Source organism: Bactrocera dorsalis, chromosome 5 (assembly GCF_023373825.1).
Source record: "Bactrocera dorsalis isolate Fly_Bdor chromosome 5, ASM2337382v1, whole genome shotgun sequence".
Taxonomy (NCBI): domain Eukaryota; kingdom Metazoa; phylum Arthropoda; class Insecta; order Diptera; family Tephritidae; genus Bactrocera; species Bactrocera dorsalis.
The window spans coordinates 41,104,159-41,121,627 of NC_064307.1; the positions used below are offsets into that span (position 1 = coordinate 41,104,159).

The 17,469-nt window shown below is 37.9% G+C and overlaps 1 protein-coding gene across 8 annotated transcripts in view; it reads left to right on the forward strand.

The window, feature by feature from the left end:
- Positions 1-1,926: 1,926 nt before the first annotated feature.
- LOC125778642 (protein FAM135B-like) overlaps positions 1,927-17,469 on the forward strand; it is a 49,358-nt gene continuing 33,815 nt past the window's right edge. For 2 of the 8 annotated variants that reach the window (XM_049457361.1, XM_049457366.1), the window contains exon 1: positions 1,927-2,185. The gene's annotated coding sequence lies outside the window, so the exon portion shown is untranslated. The other 6 variants (XM_049457364.1, XM_049457368.1, XM_049457363.1 and 3 more) reach the window with 4 other exon arrangements.

The window sequence follows — 17,469 nt, forward strand, 5'->3', positions numbered from 1 at the left end:
AAAATTAGGTTAGGTTAGGTTAGGCACTGAGTTCCTCGTGTTCGATATCAGGGACCTTGAAAAGTTATAGTCCGACCACGGTAATTTTTCCACAAGGGATACCTCAGCTCACATACCGTATTTGTGTAAAGTTTTATTCCGCTATCATCATTGGTTCCTAACGTATATATTATACAGAGAAGGCATCAGATGGATTTCAAAATATCGTTATATTGGAAGAAGGCGTAGTTGTGAACCGATTTCGCCAATATTTCGTACATGTCATCAGGATGTTAAGAAAATATTATCTACCGAATTTCATTGAAATCGGTCGAGTAGTTCCTGAGATATGGGTTTTGGTCCATAAGTGGGCGACGCCACGCCCATTTTCAATTAAAAAAAAAGCCTTTGTGCAGCTTTTTTCTGCCATTTCTTCCGTAAAATTTTGTGTTTCTGACGTTTTTTATTAGTCGGTTAACGCACTTTTAGTGATTTTCAACATAAACTTTGTATGGGAGGTGGGCGTGGTTATTATCCGATTTCTTCCATTTTTGAACTGTATATGCAAAAGCCTGAAGGAAACGACTCTATAGAGTTTGGTTGACATAGCTATAGTAGTTTCTAAGATATGTACAAGAACATAGTAGGGGGCGGGGCCACGCCAACTTTTCCAAAAAAATTACGCCCAAATATGCCCCTCCCCAATGCGATCCTTTGAGCCAAATTTCACTTTAATATCTTTATTTATGGCTTAGTTATGACAAGTTTCATCATGACATCTCAGTTTTTACTCAAGTTACAGCTTGCACGGACGGACGGACAGACAGTGATCCGGATTTCAACTCTACTCGTCACCCTGATCACTTTGGTATATATAACCCTATATCTGACTCTTTTAGTTTTAGGACTTACAAACAACCGTTATGTGAACAAAACTATACTCTCCTTAGCAACTTATAATAAAAAAATAAACATAATATGGTTCAATTGCTGATTATCAAGAAAGGATCTTCGATTAGTATACCAATAGGTTCTTCTTGCAGAAAGAAAAAGAATTCTTGTATTCAGATATTATGAGCCGACAAAAATCAAAAAGAATAGTATACATATCTTTATTTCCATTCTCACCAGCTCTATGGATCTCTGAAAGTTTCGAGTTGTTCAACCCAGATCTCGCGAAAATACGAAAATTAAGCAGGACGTGTTGGGATGATACATTACAATAAACAATTCATAATCATAATTCAGCTCTAACTAAAGTCAACGAAGATTTTAACAACAATGGCCATTCGGTAGGTGATTTCAAACCTTCTTCATAAAAATGTAGATCTTCTCATATGGCTTAGCTTACACAGATTATAAAAATGTCCGTAGAGTAGAAAAGTTTGAAAGCCGTAGCATTGTTTTCAATTTAGAATATTTAAGAAAATAATATTTTTTTAAGAATTCTAATATTTATTACCCGAACTGTACGCACTTGGGTCTGTCGGCTGCTTGCATCCCTTATTCAAAGCAATTCTCTTAGCCAAGAGAGCGTACCTTAAAGCACATGGCACAACATTGAGTGGACAGAATCGAACGCGTATTAGGCGTCAGCTGCTCGCTGTACTATTTGGCCGAACGTGAAAACTCTCTGTGTACAACCGTCGCACGCATATTTCATTTCAAACATGCACCACCCCGCCCGCACAAAGAAGGTCGGAAGCACTCGTATTGTCAACAGCAACCCCAGCAATGGCAAACCGACGCTTTTTGCCTACCCAAACAGAAAAGCTGGCAGGCTGGGTGGCGCGTTGCCTGATTCACTCCTACGTGCAAACATCTTTTTGCTTTTCTTCTTCTTCTTTTCTCATAGTATATGTATATACGTATTTTGCTTTTCGGTCAGAGAATGGCTAGAACCGAATTTTGTGTCGCTCATCGCATCAGTTTTTTGTAGACATTTTTACTTTACGGACGTGTTGGCGGATGCAGACAAATGCAGAACGGCATTAGCGGAACACGACCGAACCTTTTCCGTTTACCTAATTTTTAGCAAGCAATAGAAAACTGATTTTCTCAGGCTTTAATTTCGTATTCAACACGAAGAAAGTAGTGCAAAAAATAAATTTTCGTTTTAATTTTGAAAGAAAGTAATTTTTCAAATTATATAAAAGCCAGTGAATTGTGTGGCAGAAATGGTGAAAGAGTGAATATTCCCTTGAAGGTAAATGTGTGAAAGTGTAGATATGTATGTATGTACAAGTACATGTGAGAATGTGCAAAAAGTGAGTGTCGCAATGAAAGCAAGTAAAGTAGAGCTCGGTTGAAGAGCAGTAAAATCGAAAGCGATAGTCCGCAGTGGAAATTGGGACGACGAGGACAGTAACGGAAGGAAATTCGCATTCTGTGTATGTGTACAAAAACAAAAACAACAACAACAATCACAATAAGAGTGACTACCTACGCACTGTGACTGCTGCCAGCGCCTAATTAGTGCATTGGGCGGATACTCGGTGCAGGCAAAAGTCGTTGCCAACACCAACAACAACAATTGCCGCAATAATAACACCAACAATGTGAAACTTTAACGAAGTCATTCAGTAAGTGCGTGCGCGTGTGTGTATTGGGCGTCTGTGTGCGCTCTCATGTAAGTGCCAAATAACAAATGCGTTTGCCAAGTGGGCGCGAAGTGCGTGTTGCAAGTACGGCCAATAAAAATTTAAATCGATTTACTTCATTGCGGTGATAAATTTTGTAAATTCAAGCAGGCAATTTGAAGCATTAGCGCATAAATTGTGGTAATTAGTGTTTGTAAAGTTGCTGAAAGCTCGTAAAATATAAAATCAGCTTCATATTTGTATTGTGTGCTGTTAAATTTATTGAAATGTGCTTGTGGTAAACGGTAAAAGTGCTAAACAAAAAGTCTTCAATCTTTAGCAAAATGAGAAATCCAAAATGAATACATACATATGTATGTATATAATGTACCATATAAATATTACAAAAATATTATGCTTTTCCTCATATGGAAATGATTGGTTTTTATACCATATTACAAATTTTGCTATAAAAAATGTTGTAATATACTAAAACAAAACTTCCTGCCCCTGGGTGAGATATAATCTTTTAGCATATTTTAGTGGAAATTATTGCTAATATTTACTGCATTAAAACAAATAGTAAGAAGAAGGCTTAAAGATATGAAAAGAAAGGCATGTTCACATACTTGTATGATCAACACTACCAGGCATTATGTGACTTGTGGACCCCTGATTATTATGTTTTAAAAGTTTATATCGTCACTTAAAAAGCAAAACAACGAATCCTTACAAAATTCGAAATTGAGTTTTTATTGCTTACGAATTATTACATCATATTACATACAGTTATCATAAACAGTTAGGCTTCCGCTGTCCCATATATCCAATATATAACCATTTTATAACTAAAACACACATTATGTTTCAATATGAGTTGTTTCTATTATATGTTTTTTCTTCACTTGTAATCTTATGAAAAGTGATTTTATGTAATTTTCATTTTAGGAGGCGATATATTCCTTCTGTCATACATCTCTTGAGGCTTATTTCCTAACCATTAAGTAAAGACTATTATAACTATTTTATATTATTTATACATATTTTACATATAGCTAAATGTAGCTAAAAGCACTCATTAGAAGTATCAAAACCAGTAAAGCCTCGTAGCTTTAAAAAATTACTTGGCCGTTAATCGTCCGATAAAAATATATTCAAGGCGAACCGTGGCACGCTTCGCGAATACGAAAGTTTACTTACCAGAACTTGATTTGTATCGGTCAGTTTGTATGGCACGTGTATGCTACAGTTGTCTGATCTGAATAAGTCGTTTGGAGATTTGAACATTACCTCAGATAATAACCCATGGCAAATTTCGTGATGATATTTTGTCAAATTAAACAGTTTTCCACACAAGCACTTGACTCCCAACTTTCAGTTTGTGCTAAAGTGCTCCGATATGGATATGAGCAGCTCCAGGTCGTTTGCAAAATTGCAGTATCTCAAAAAGTTAGTGATTAGTACACGTATATACAGACAGACAGTCCGTTCCAATGAAAGTCGAGTCTACGTAACCGGAACGGACCCGGATTTTTATCCGGCCTAGCACTGTCAACTCGGTAGAATTCTGCCGCCACAACGACAACAAGGAACATGCTTAAATTGACTCATTTTGTTACGCTGATCATTTAATATAGATTTTATATATAGATATTTCTTCCTGTCAAGTAAGAGCGTGGTCGACCTTACCGGCATTTAATGACAGATTTCGCTCTAATTCCTTCGCGAATCGATAGAGGGAAGCTTTGTCCTTGATGCATTGTCAACAAAGGTTCAGTTGTCGTTGATCTTTTGAAAGAGAATCACGTTAAACGCCATGAGTGCTAAGTACGCGTCGCGCTACGAAGCTGTGTTCCTTTGCATCCACCCAAAAGGTCCCAAAATGTTGCAATCAGCGGCTGCTAAGTATATAAGAAAGTCGAAGGCATTTGTACAGAAGTGGATGCAGCGGAATAAAGTGGCTAAAAATGTCGATGATTTACCAGAACGTGGTTCGATAGGAAAAGTGAACAAAAAGGATGAAAAAAGAATAGTGAATCTGTTTTCGCGGAATCCTGTTTTAACACTGCGCCAAGGATAAGCAAAACTAATGGCAAAAGGTTTAGTTATATCCCACGAAACTATCCGAACCCTTCTTCATACTCATGATCTGAAATGGGGCAACACAATGAAGAAACCTCTGTTGACTGAAAAACTTGTGACAAAGCGACTCGCTTGGGCGCATGAAAATATTGATAGAGATTTTGAAAATGTCATTTTTACTGATGAATGTTCTATATGGCCACGTTTTGTCCTCACGCGAGCCTGGTCAACTTCCATCAATAGGCTTTTTCAACGGACCGTTAAATATGGAATAAAGGTGCATCTTTGGGACTGCTTCTCAAAGCAGGGATTCAGCACTTTGTACCTCTTTACTGACAATCTAAATGCCTAAATGATAAAAATCTACAAAAAGGCTTTACTGCTATCTGCCAAACGATGGTTCACCAGAAAAAATGAAGATTGGATTCTGAAGGAGGACAACGATCCTAAACACCGCAGCAAGCTCTGTTCTCAGTGGAAAACTCAATCTAGCATCGTTACATTGGATTGGTCGTCGCAGTCGCCCGATGCAATCCCTATTGAAAATGTGTGTGCATATATTAAACAGAAGCTTCGTGGAAGACGAACATATACTTTGACGCAGTTGTCTTATGAAATTCGTCGGATTCTTGCCACTAGAATACGCCGTCAAATTAGTAGAAAGCATGCCTAGGAGATGCCAGGCAATTATCGACGCCGGTGGTGACTGAACATATTATTGACCAAATTGCATCATTGCTTGTAATGTATATATAAATATGAAAGATTCATAAAATAATTTTTTTTTTATAAATTAACACGACCACGCTCTTACTTGACAGACTGTAATATATTTTCAAATAAGATATTTCCTTTAGTACTCAAATTATTACTAGGTATAGACAACTACCAGCTCACAGTGGAATCGCTGTAAACTATGTATAACGCCGTGAGCTTACTGAAGATGTCACTTTTATCCCAATTTCATCAGATTGGCCATGAGTCAGTACTCAGTTGTCCCATACACTCTATCGTTGTACCATTGAACCTGCTGATAGTCAACAACCAACTTATACTGCTGCAAAATCCTTCTGCCTCAAAGTGAAGGCCGGAGATTCTATGAACTATGGTACTTGCTTTTGAAAAGGTTTTGACTGTGAGTTTACGTATGTATCTTGTCGGATGGAAATTGGTAAAGCGGAATGGAAAACGGCGAGGTGGAACTTTCTTCTCAACTCTCCAGCTTTTGTTAGATTGAGATAGAAACTTCTCGATTTTCGGCGAACCTGGCGAAATGCCTAGAATTTTAATAAATACATATTTGGTAGGCTTATAACGGATCGCGGTTCTCTAAGGGTCTTGTATTGCAAGAGATTTTGAAAATTCACCGCTGTCCAAGTGGCATACAAGGTGCATTCCAAAGTAAACAGGTCTTAAAAACAACGGAAGAAATGGTTTTCTCGGCAAAACCAATTTGTTTTATTCAAAATAGTCTCCTTCTGCTTCAATACTGCCTTTTGCACGGTCCAAAAGCATGTCGAAACGAGTGCTTTAGCTCGTTGGCCGGTATGGCCACCAGTATGCCGGTGCAAGCCTTTTGAATGGCCTCTACGTCTGCATAACGCTTTCCTTTCAGGGGCAAATGCATTTTTCTGAAGAGGAAGAAGTCGCACGGTGCCATATCAGGTGAATACGGAGAGTGGTTAATCGTTAAAATGTGATTTTTGCAGAAATAATCGGTCATAAGCGTCGATCGATGAGACGGCGCGTTATCGTGCACACACCTTCGTAAGCCCACATGTTCGGTCAAAATGCGATAAAACGATGTTTTGGAGATGTTCAATTCCATTTCCATGAATTTCAATGATGATTTCGGCTGATTTTTGATGAATTCATGCACAGTTTCGATGGAATTTCCGGTGATCACGGATTTTGATTGACCCACATGTTGATCGTCATTTATGTCCTCACGACCACTTTGAAAACGTTGATACCACTCGTGGACTCTGCAATGGGATAGGCAATCATCGCCATAAACTTTTTTCATCAATTAAAATATTTCGGTAAAAGTTTTACCAATTTTAAAACAAAATTTAATGTTGGCTCTTTGTTCGAAGCTCATTTTCGCACCGATAACACAAACATACTGACACTTAAAACGCAATAACTTCACTTCCAATCTATAAAATGTTATGAAATTCTCACTGGACAATCGATAAGGATAGCAGATTCTAACGCATCAGTCGACAAAAAGATGGCGCCACCAGGGGGTGCTAGATTCCTGTTTGCTTTGGAACGCAAACTTTTACGAGTCCTTCGTCGTATCCTTGCATAACAGTGTTAACTGTTTGCTTTGTATTTGTTATAATTTTTGCAATTTTAATGGGTTCACTCGGTGTTAAATGTTAGGTAGTTTTAAAATGTTCAAAATTATTATATTTGGAATAAAGTTACCAAGTGTTGAAAAAGTAAATTCAAATAATTTCGTATTCGAAAGAATTTTGAAAAATTTTCCTGAAAGTTTACAGCAAAGCCAAATAAATGATAATGATACCGTCGGAGATCACTTTTCAGGATAACTACAATTCTCACTACCATCCTTAACATATATTTTCTTCACTTAAATATGGAATTAATACTAGGTGAATTAAATATTATAATAAACCATTTTACGAAGCTCTCAAGAACTCTTTCAAATGCATTTTTTGATTATTATTTTTTTTTGTTGGGAATGGAAAATAATGCAAATAGATTTATTGTAGGAGCAAACATTATTTCATACTTTATGGACCAAAAAACCACTTAAAACCGACAGCACTCTTATAAGACCATTAGTTATATGTCATCCTTATTCAAGGCTCCGTTTGTCTATCCTTCTGCATATACGCATACAAGTACTTCAGTTTTTGAGATATCGATCTGAAATATTGCATAAGTTTCTTCCTCGCCAATAAGCTGCTTATTTGTCGAATATCGGACAACTACAGCATAAAGTTGCCTTATAAACTGAACGTTTGGAATATAGTATTGGTATGAAAAACACTTTCATTTGACGAGATATCTACTAGATTATTACTTAAAATATAACGATTTGTACAGATTGCATCAATACAACTCATAGCTTCCATAAGAACTAACCGGTCAATTTCAAGTTCTTTAAGAAATCTTTAATATTTTTATTGCTTCAATCAAACATAATTTTTTTTTTGTTTTTGCAAAAACAAGAAATTTCTGGCTGTTAAATTTTAGGTATTCTTAAAATAATTCAAAGGTTCAAGATCACACTGTGTTTATGTTTTCTCTGTTGAAAGTAAATATTTTTGCCTGCTTCAAATCAGCCATGCACAGCATGATAGGCACGTAGCAATTCCCTGGGCGGTGTTAGCCACCTAATAAAATAATTTAATAACAATTGTCACCTTGAAATTTCACTATGGCAGCATTAGCGTGCGAATTTGTGTAAAATTTAATATGCAACGAGATGCCTGCTTTAATTAAGGTTCATTTAAGTGCTTGAGGAAAATGTACTGAAGCATCTATAATAAGTATACATACATATATATTTCTCAGTCTGCCGCTGACAGCACTTTTTCGAAGAATTAAACACTTTGGCAATGACCAGCACAACGATGGCCATCGCCCTACGCAAAAATTAAAACAAAATACATATATACATACAAGCACATATACATACAAATATGTATGGGCCAGAGCCAGCAGAATTTCGTATATAAATAATTTTGAGAACACCGAACAAAAAAAGATCTGCTATAAGTATATCTTTATGTGTGAAAATTATAAACATATATGTAGGTATATATGTGCGTGTATGCTGTGAGCATAGTTTGAATACTCTCTGGGCTAGAATGCGTGTCAGGGTTCTCGGTGGCCCTAAGTGTGCAAAAATAAATCAAATAATTTTGAAGTGCAAAATAAAATTAAAGACCATACAATTTTAATTATGAAGCACAGAGGCAGAGCGTAGAAAAAATATACAAATTTATATAGGTATGTATGTATGGATGTATTTGCAAATGAAATTTGCGCAAAAAAAGTTGTGAAAGTGCTTTTAGAACACAACATGTCTGCTGCCCTTAGAGAGCGCGTAAAAGCATTTCTTCTACGCCATCCGCATAAAGTATATTCACGCATACACATATATATACTATATATACTTATATATATGCAAGTGCTATATATATTTTTAGTGGCTTTAAAATGCTTGCTTTTATGCTAATATTTTTTATTGCACAGCGCCGACAGACAGACGCGAATGGCTTGTATGGTGATAATAACATTGCCGGGGGCGTATACGACAAGTAAGAGCAACGTTTGAGTGTTTGCTTGTTGGTCGCTTGGAAAGTACTAGACGGGGCGAGTATATTAAAGGCTTTATAAAGCGTTTCCTTCTGTGCTTACTGCCCTGTGGGAAAATGGATTGCCTTGCTATTGTTTTGGTGCCGTATTATAAAATCACGACGTGCGTTATGTCGGTTCATGAAACTGAAAAACCTCGACTATTACTAACTAATTGAGTATCTAATCAACATGTTTTGATAACCTAAATGTACTACTATGAACAAAAAATAATTAGACTGAGAAATTAACTAAAATTTATTCTTTAAAATCTCTATCGCCACCCTCAAAGTAAGTAATCCCCTTTAGTCTCAATATACTTGCTCCAACGCTTTTTCCAATCCTCGTTGTTGTTAAAGTCAACTTCCGTAGTAGCCATCAATGTGTGTATTTCACGTTCAACGTCTTCAATTGACTTAAAACGGTTTCCCCGGAACGGTCGTTTGAATAGTCAGAAGTCACACGCAGCTAAAGTAGGCTAATATGGTGGTTGCGGCATGATATTTTTTGAAAATTTACTGAAAATATTACGAAGAATCAATGCAGTACGAGTATGAGACGATGCATTATCGTGTAGAGTTGTCGGCCCATAATTCCAGCCTCCTTATATGAATAGCTTCGCGCAAATGACGCATAACACTCAAATAGTATTCCTTGTGACAGTTTGGCCGGTCGAAAAGAATTCGGAGTGTCACACCACGATTATCCAAGGAAACTGTCAACATAACCTTGACTTTTGACTTGATTTTTTTTTCGACTTCGGCACACCTTTGCCGCGATATTCGGCCGAGTGATTGTCTTCTCTGGGTCATAAGGATAGATCCTAGTCTCATCGTCAGTAATAATGTATTTCATGACATCTTGGTAGCCGGAAAGCATTGTTTCACAGACGTTAACGCGATGATGTTTTTCGAAAAAATTTAATGCTTTTGAAAAAAGTCGTGCTTTTACTTTTCTTAGCCCCAAATGATCTTTCACAATGATTTTCACTGATCCTTCGAAATTATAACAATGCTAGTAAGACCTCTGACTGTTAATCGTCGATTCTCAAACACAATTTCCTTTATTTTATTGAAGTGTTTATAATCAGTTGATGTTGATAGCCGTCCTGGGCATTTGTGCCAATCGAAAATACTTGCTCGCGAGAAATAGTTATCACCGACGGTCCTTTCAAACAATCTGAAGATTTCGGCACCAAGGAGCGGACATTCATTGGCCTGCCGATCTTGATGTTTATCTCTTTCTGAATTCTTTTTATCATATTATTTGAAGAATTATTTGTACGACAGTAATCTAGGGACAATATATGAGCTCCAGATAAACAAATGTTCCGATATCACAACTGTGACATTATATGCCATTTAAAATTTGTAAAAGAAATTGTCGTCACTGGGTTATCGTTCTGATATTCTGAAATAGTAGATTAGGTAAGGTACGATGGCCGATCCAGAGATCGGTAAGATTCTCAACCTTAGAGTATGGACGCCGATAAATCTCCCAACTAGAGAGTGGTTAACCTTACCGAGAGCTCACCGGACCTTTTACGATCAATCTTAGGCCAAAAGAAACTTCCGACAGTGCATGAACCGATGGTGACCCAGCACTAATCCAATTTCTGCGAAGCCGCACTATCCAGTAGTAGAACACGCGAGAAGAGCGGAGCATCGACCCATTCTGATTATACTAATAGCGGGACTATGGTACCTTTTCTTGCCAGATCGTCAGCGTCGTTATAGTTACTTACAGTTCCGCTATGGCATGGTACTAGTTGTATCACAAAGTAACTCGATGTCATTGATAACGAGGTTTGGCATTCCTTAACCAGTTCTGTATACACGGTTAATGAAACCAAGTCTAATAATGCGGCTATGATATTCTGAAATATTGCATCTAACCTTTCCTCCAAGACACTGCTCAATGTCATAGTTCCTACAAACTGAACAATCGGAATCAGACACTTATGACGCATGGAAAAGTTTTGACGAGATTTGACGAGATATCTTCACGAAATTCGGCATGGATTATTACCAAAAATGCTACAATGTTCGAACAAATTTTTTGATGACAATCTGACCGATACAAATCAAGTATTATTTTTTATTTGCGAAGGGTCATATACAGAACTTCGGAACAACGAAGTTAAAGTAGCTAATTTCATTTTGGGTATTCTTAGAATGCTCACAAACCAAATTCCGACAATTCCGTACATAATATATTACATATTAAATTCAAAGTATTTTTGTTGGTTTGATATAAACTGGCCTAACACAATCATCCAAGCCCTGAAAAAGTATTTTTTCCAGCAGGGTCTCTACTGCCTCCTTCTCACACCCACATCTATGACTACACAATTTGCCTGTTTAAGGGTTACGTTGGCGACTCTCATGCGACATTTGCTATCGCCATCCGCGCACGATTGTGCCCCTGCCACAACATAACCACAAACACTTGCAGCAGTTACAGTGACAACCTTAAGTTGGTATGTATGTACAGTATATAAACCACCTTTGGCCATCACAAACAATTCTGAGTTGCCCCTGTCGCAGCATAAAAACACGACTGCTTCTTGCATGTGATATTTAACAGATATTTTCATACATTGCACCCCTACACCAACAACGTCTGGGTAGCTCAACCTCCAACTTGATTTCACACAGCTGCAATCAAACGACATTATTTAAGGGTGTGTGTATTCATAACAATTCTTCTCTCTGTCCACCTTCGACGGCATGTATTGTAGGCAGGTGGTAACTTGATTCGAACGTGAAAAGTGCACAGTCGACCGTCACAAGTTCGTCAATGTAAATTGAAAACGACTTTCGGCAAACTTACAGCAAAATGTTGCACAATCAGCTATAATAGCTTTGTAAATATGTATAGTTATGAAGGGTTTTTCATATTTCAATTTTTGCTATTGTTTTGTATGCTTCCGCTTGCCTGTTTGTTGGCCTTGATGGCATGTCGTTTTGCGCCAATATTTTTCGTCTCCCACTGAACATTACACTCGGTGATAGATTCGCATATCATCGCTGGGTAAGACTATTTGAGAATGTGACATCTAAAAATAAATTATGTTTTGGCAAATAATAGTGATTTACTATATTTTCTGGCATCATATTTCAACTAAGACAGTGTTGCTCGTGAGATATTAGCGAATAGCGAAAAGTATGAGTATCTTAAAGAATAAGAAAAAAAAATTATAGTGAACAAAGCTAGCGAGACATATTGCTTAGTACTGAGTTTAACTTCGAGAAATACTTATTATAGTCGTATTCTTAAAAAATTGATTTAGGTGGTTAACATGAAAAGAAAAAAAAACTTCTGGATTATCCATATTTAAATTCATATTGTGTTATAAAGTCTATTATAGACCAGTTGCGACGATCTTGAGATGACAGGTGCCATACTTCTTTGTCTTCTTTACTGGCGTAGACAACACTTACGCGATTATAGCCGACATCGTTTCATTGAATGCAATACTCGCCGTTACCAATCCGCAAAGCACCATAGATCTTCCACAGAATCTTTCTCTCGAAAACTTGCAATGTCGACTCATCAGATGTTGTCACCGCGGAGCTATTTCGTCTTGTCTTCGTCCACCACCAGACCCATTTGCTTCGCTACCTTATCCATTATGGAGAAAACAGAACTAACGGCGCGGTTGTTATGGTCAATGATATGTCATCAGCGTACGCCAGCAGTTGTACACTCTTGTAGAAGATGGTACTTTCTCTATTCAGTAGTTTGAAGAAGTCGCACGATAGAAAGTCGCCGTGTCTGAAACCTCGTTTAGTATCGTACGGTTCGGAGAGGTCTTTCCCGATCTTAGTGGAGATTTTGGTATTGCTTAACGTCAGTTTATACAACCGCATTACTTTTGCTTAGATATAGCGACATAAAGGCAGCTCCTTTTTTTGAAAACGATGAATAAGTGGTGTGTGTCGAGCAGTTGTTGATTTTCCAGGCCTAAAGCTCCGCTGACCAGGTCCAATCAATTTTATGTCGGTGGACTTTATTCTTTCACACAATACGGTCGATAGAACCTGATATGCGATGCTGAGAAGGCTTATCTCACAGTAGTTGGCGCGGATTGTGGGGTCTCCTTTTTATGGATTGGGCAGAGCACACGTAAAATCCAATCGTTGGGCATGCTTTTCGTCCGGCCATATCCCACCAATAAGATGATGCACGCCCCTTATCAATTTTTCGCCGCCGTATTTGAATAGCACAATAGCTTGAATAGGTAATTGCCATTCGAACTTCTTCATGGTCGGGCTTCATCGTCATCGAATGGGAAATCGGGTTCACCACCTCCTGGTGTTATGCTTTCACTGTCATTCAGCAGGCTGGAGAAGTGTTTCCTCCATAATTTCCTTCCTCTACAAATATTTGCTTGTGTCTCACAACAGTCTTACTTGTGGTATACATAACTGCATATTTAGCACTAAATTGAACATGATACCATTTTCCCTTACCTCAAAATATTCAAATTTAGCAAAAACAACTAGCAGACAGCTGGCGAGCTCCTCCAAGCGCCAAATAGTTCATTATTCTGTCTGTGCTTCTCCTGCTCTGCTGTGCATACACCTATGTGTTTCGGTAGTTCGACCGTGTAGCTGTCATGAAATATGTATAGTTACTCAAAGTAAGGTAAGAACCGAAAATTATAAGCTTCAACTTTGAGTTTGCCCCTGTATTTGTTTGTGATATTGATATTGACATTATGGTGCAAGTTTGCATGTTGCAAGGACGAAAAGAATTGCTTTGCTTACATATTTATTAAGTTTTCATAACATGAAGCAGCCGAAGCTTGTAATTAACTTTCCCTCTACCATACCTTTATGGCTATGTTCTAGGAAATTGAACAAGTACTCGTTTTGGAGTCGATAAGGGATATAACTACATACATGTATGAGCAGTAATTGGTTTTCCAAAAGAACATAATATCTAGATAGGTATCATTTTAGCCTTGGCGGCGGTAGATTGTTTTTTTTTGGGCTTGGAAATATTTTCCATTATATTCTTTCAAACATGTGTACAGGTGAAATGGTATGTATGTATATGAAGGAATTTTACTAAACTAAAATGCAATTTTGGCCGTAGAAAGAGTTTATTAAGCATGCTTACCTGGTGTGTACTAAAGAAATATTAATAGAACCATTTACTCGTACTTAGTATAATATGATAAGTATTTGAAAGACGCCGAAACTATATTTCTTTCAATTTTTTGTTACCACTTTCGAGGAATCATTGACCTTTTGCTTCAAAATAAGCCTCAGTATCGCAGAATACCTCTTCACTATTTTTTATTTTTTATTAGTATTTTTTTGAGGGCTGAACCAGGTTGCAACCAGTTGTTACAGAGTATTATAGTTTTGTTGTACGTATCTCCTAAAACTAAGCGAGATAGATATAGGATTATATGCATATACATATATAAATGATCCGTTCGTCCGTACAAGCTGTAACTTGAGTAAAACTTGAGATATCTCGATTAAACTTGGTATGTGGGTTCCTTAAAATCAAATTTGGTATGTCAAAAATTGATTGAATCGGACCAATACTTCCTTAGCCCCCATATACTTAATATAAAGATTTTCGAACTTCCGGATTTGTTTTACGAGGTGTGTTCAAAAAGTATCGCGAATCGTAACTGACAGTTTTCTTCGATTGCAGGGGCGCGGTGCATCATGAGTTCTTGTCACATGGAATAACGGTCAATAAGGAATATTACCTGCAAGTTATGCGCAATTTGCGCGAAGCAATCCGTCAGAAACGCCCGGATTTGTGGAAGAACAAAAATTGGCTTTTGCATAACTATAACGCCCCTGCTCACACACATCGTTGCTTGTGTGCGACTTTTTGGCCAAAAACAACACACTAATGATGCCGAAGCCACCGCATTCCCCAGATCTAGCCCCCCGTGACTTTTTCTTGTTCCCTAAACTGAAGAGGCCCATGAAAGGACGACGTTACGCTTCTCTTGACGAGATAAAGACGGCATCGAAGGAGGAGCTGAAGAAGATAAAAAATAAATGATTTATTGAAGTGCTTCGAAGATTGGAAAACCGTTGGTGTATAATATCTCATGGGGATTACTTTGAAGGGGACAAAATAGATATTCATGAATAAATAAATATTTTTTGAAAAAAACACAAAATTCGCGAAACTTTTTGAATACACCTCGTAAACCTCAAAATATTTCACTGGCTTTGATTCTTGCAAATTGCAAGAGTACGAGGTATGACAATTAAGTAATGAGACTGATTCCATAAAAACCGTATATTTGAAAATTTTTCTACAACTCTGCCATCCCCTTCAAAGTAGTCCCCTTGGACAACTATACAGCGATTCTAGCGCGTTTTCCATGCTTCGTAACATTTCTGGAACGCTTCGACTGGGATGTCCGCGAGTACCCTCGTCACGGCCGCCTGGATGTCCGTAATCGACTCAAAATGGGTTCCTTTGACCACCGATTTTGTTTTAGGAAACAAAAAAAGTCACAGGGTGACATGTCGGGCGAATAAGGCGGCTGTTGCAACACAGCGATCCCTTTAGAGGCCAAATACTGGGACACGCTGAGGGCGGTGTGGCACGGCGCGTTGTCGTGATGAAGGATCCAGTTACGAGCGATATCTGGGCGTACCCTGTTGACTCGTTTTCACAACCTTGGCAATAGTAGACTTGATCCACAGTTTTCCCCGGTGGAACGAATTCTTTGTGGACGATTCCACGGCTATCAAAAAAGGCAATAATCATCGTTTTCACCTTCGACTTGCTCATGCGAGCTTTTTTCGTGCGAGGGGCGCGCGGAGACAACCATTGTGAGCTTTGGCGTTTGGTTTCTGGGTCTAAGAGCACTATCACCATACACTCTGGCAATTTTAGCGTACGTTTTCGAAGCTTTTTCGCCCAATCTGGCGCAAAATTTTATCGCGACGCGTTGCTCTTGAATTCGTTTTTTTCATTTCCGTGACGAGCACTACAAACACACGTCTACTCAACTTGACGCAGCAGGCGATCGCTAGAGCGATGGTACATACAGGTATATCAATGAAGAGGGGAGGGATGCCGTAAAAAGAGAAAGGGAGTTTCAAAGTCACAAGTTTACCACAAGCGCGGCAATGAAATCAGTCTCATTACTTAATTGTCAAACCTCGTATAAAATGTTCGGTTGCATCCGAAGGGCTAACCCTTCCATACTTCTTTGTTCTGCCTTTGTTACATGCCGTTTTAAATTCTTTCAATCTTCCAACGTTACAGTAACGTTATGCAAATTTACTACCGATAGTTTTTGCACTTTTCAAGATTATTAAAACCTTTCCCCGCACATCCAAAAATAGAGACGCCAGTACTCTACAGCCGACTATTACGGCTGACTCCGATGAGCATTGTTTGTACTCTCAACTAAAACTATAGGGACATGCTTCCTCCATTATAACTTATTAATACAATCATGTGAGTTTATGCTGTTTTAGCAGCTCCAAAGATGGCCCTGAATGGTTGATTCCTTTTTTCTTCGCTTGCATGCTCGAAAGGCATCCACACTGAACACGTTTCATGAACCATAGCACGTTTCTCTTAGCTCTGATCCCGTATTTATTTCGAAATGAAGCTGGTGACACCTGTCAATGGAGAGCGACATACATAGATCGATGATTGAAATTTTTTAATGGATATCTCCATCATACATTCCCTCACTTTTTGATACTTATCATCCGCCATAAATATATGTGATATCACAACGCTGATTCTCTAAACTATTTTGAATCATTATACCAAATCTGTAAAATGAAATATGTGTATGCATTACGCCCGCAGATTTCCTTCTACTTAACGCAGGGATAATCTTTTAAGTAGTTTAGCAGCGATTTGTGATTTGAATCATCCCATCACGCCATCACTAAGTACACAACGAAACCGCAAAATCGCAAAACTCCACCCACAATGTCGCAACAACTCTGACAGTCGTTTTCGATTTGGCCCTCGTCGTCATTGTCGTTGACACCACTAACTTTTCATTTCATTTGACATAAAATTAAGGACCTTATCGCTGCACAACTACAAGGAAATACCAAATAGGATACATATTGTTGTAGTTAATGCTATTGTTGCTAGGTTGGGCTTTTATTTTTTGGTTTTGTTTACTTTAGTCTTATTGTTCGCTTTGTTGGTTATAAACCGGTTGTGTATCAACTTTTCTGTGTACTTAAATAAATATATGGTACGAATATTTGTTGTTTTAACATATTCATTTGATGTAGTTGTAAGTTATTTATGTAAATTAAAAGCATTATTATTCCTGCCTAAGTTTACGTTTCTCGTTCTCGGTTGGCATTGTAATCAACTCGATGATTCTTACCGAGTCCCTCAAGGCATGTGCGTTATGACGCTTTTAAAATTCGAAACGCTAAGTGAAATGAGGTCACACACCATTTTATCTCTTCAAAACAATTGTTGCTTTTCTCTACTACAGTTAACATTAGTTGGTGCT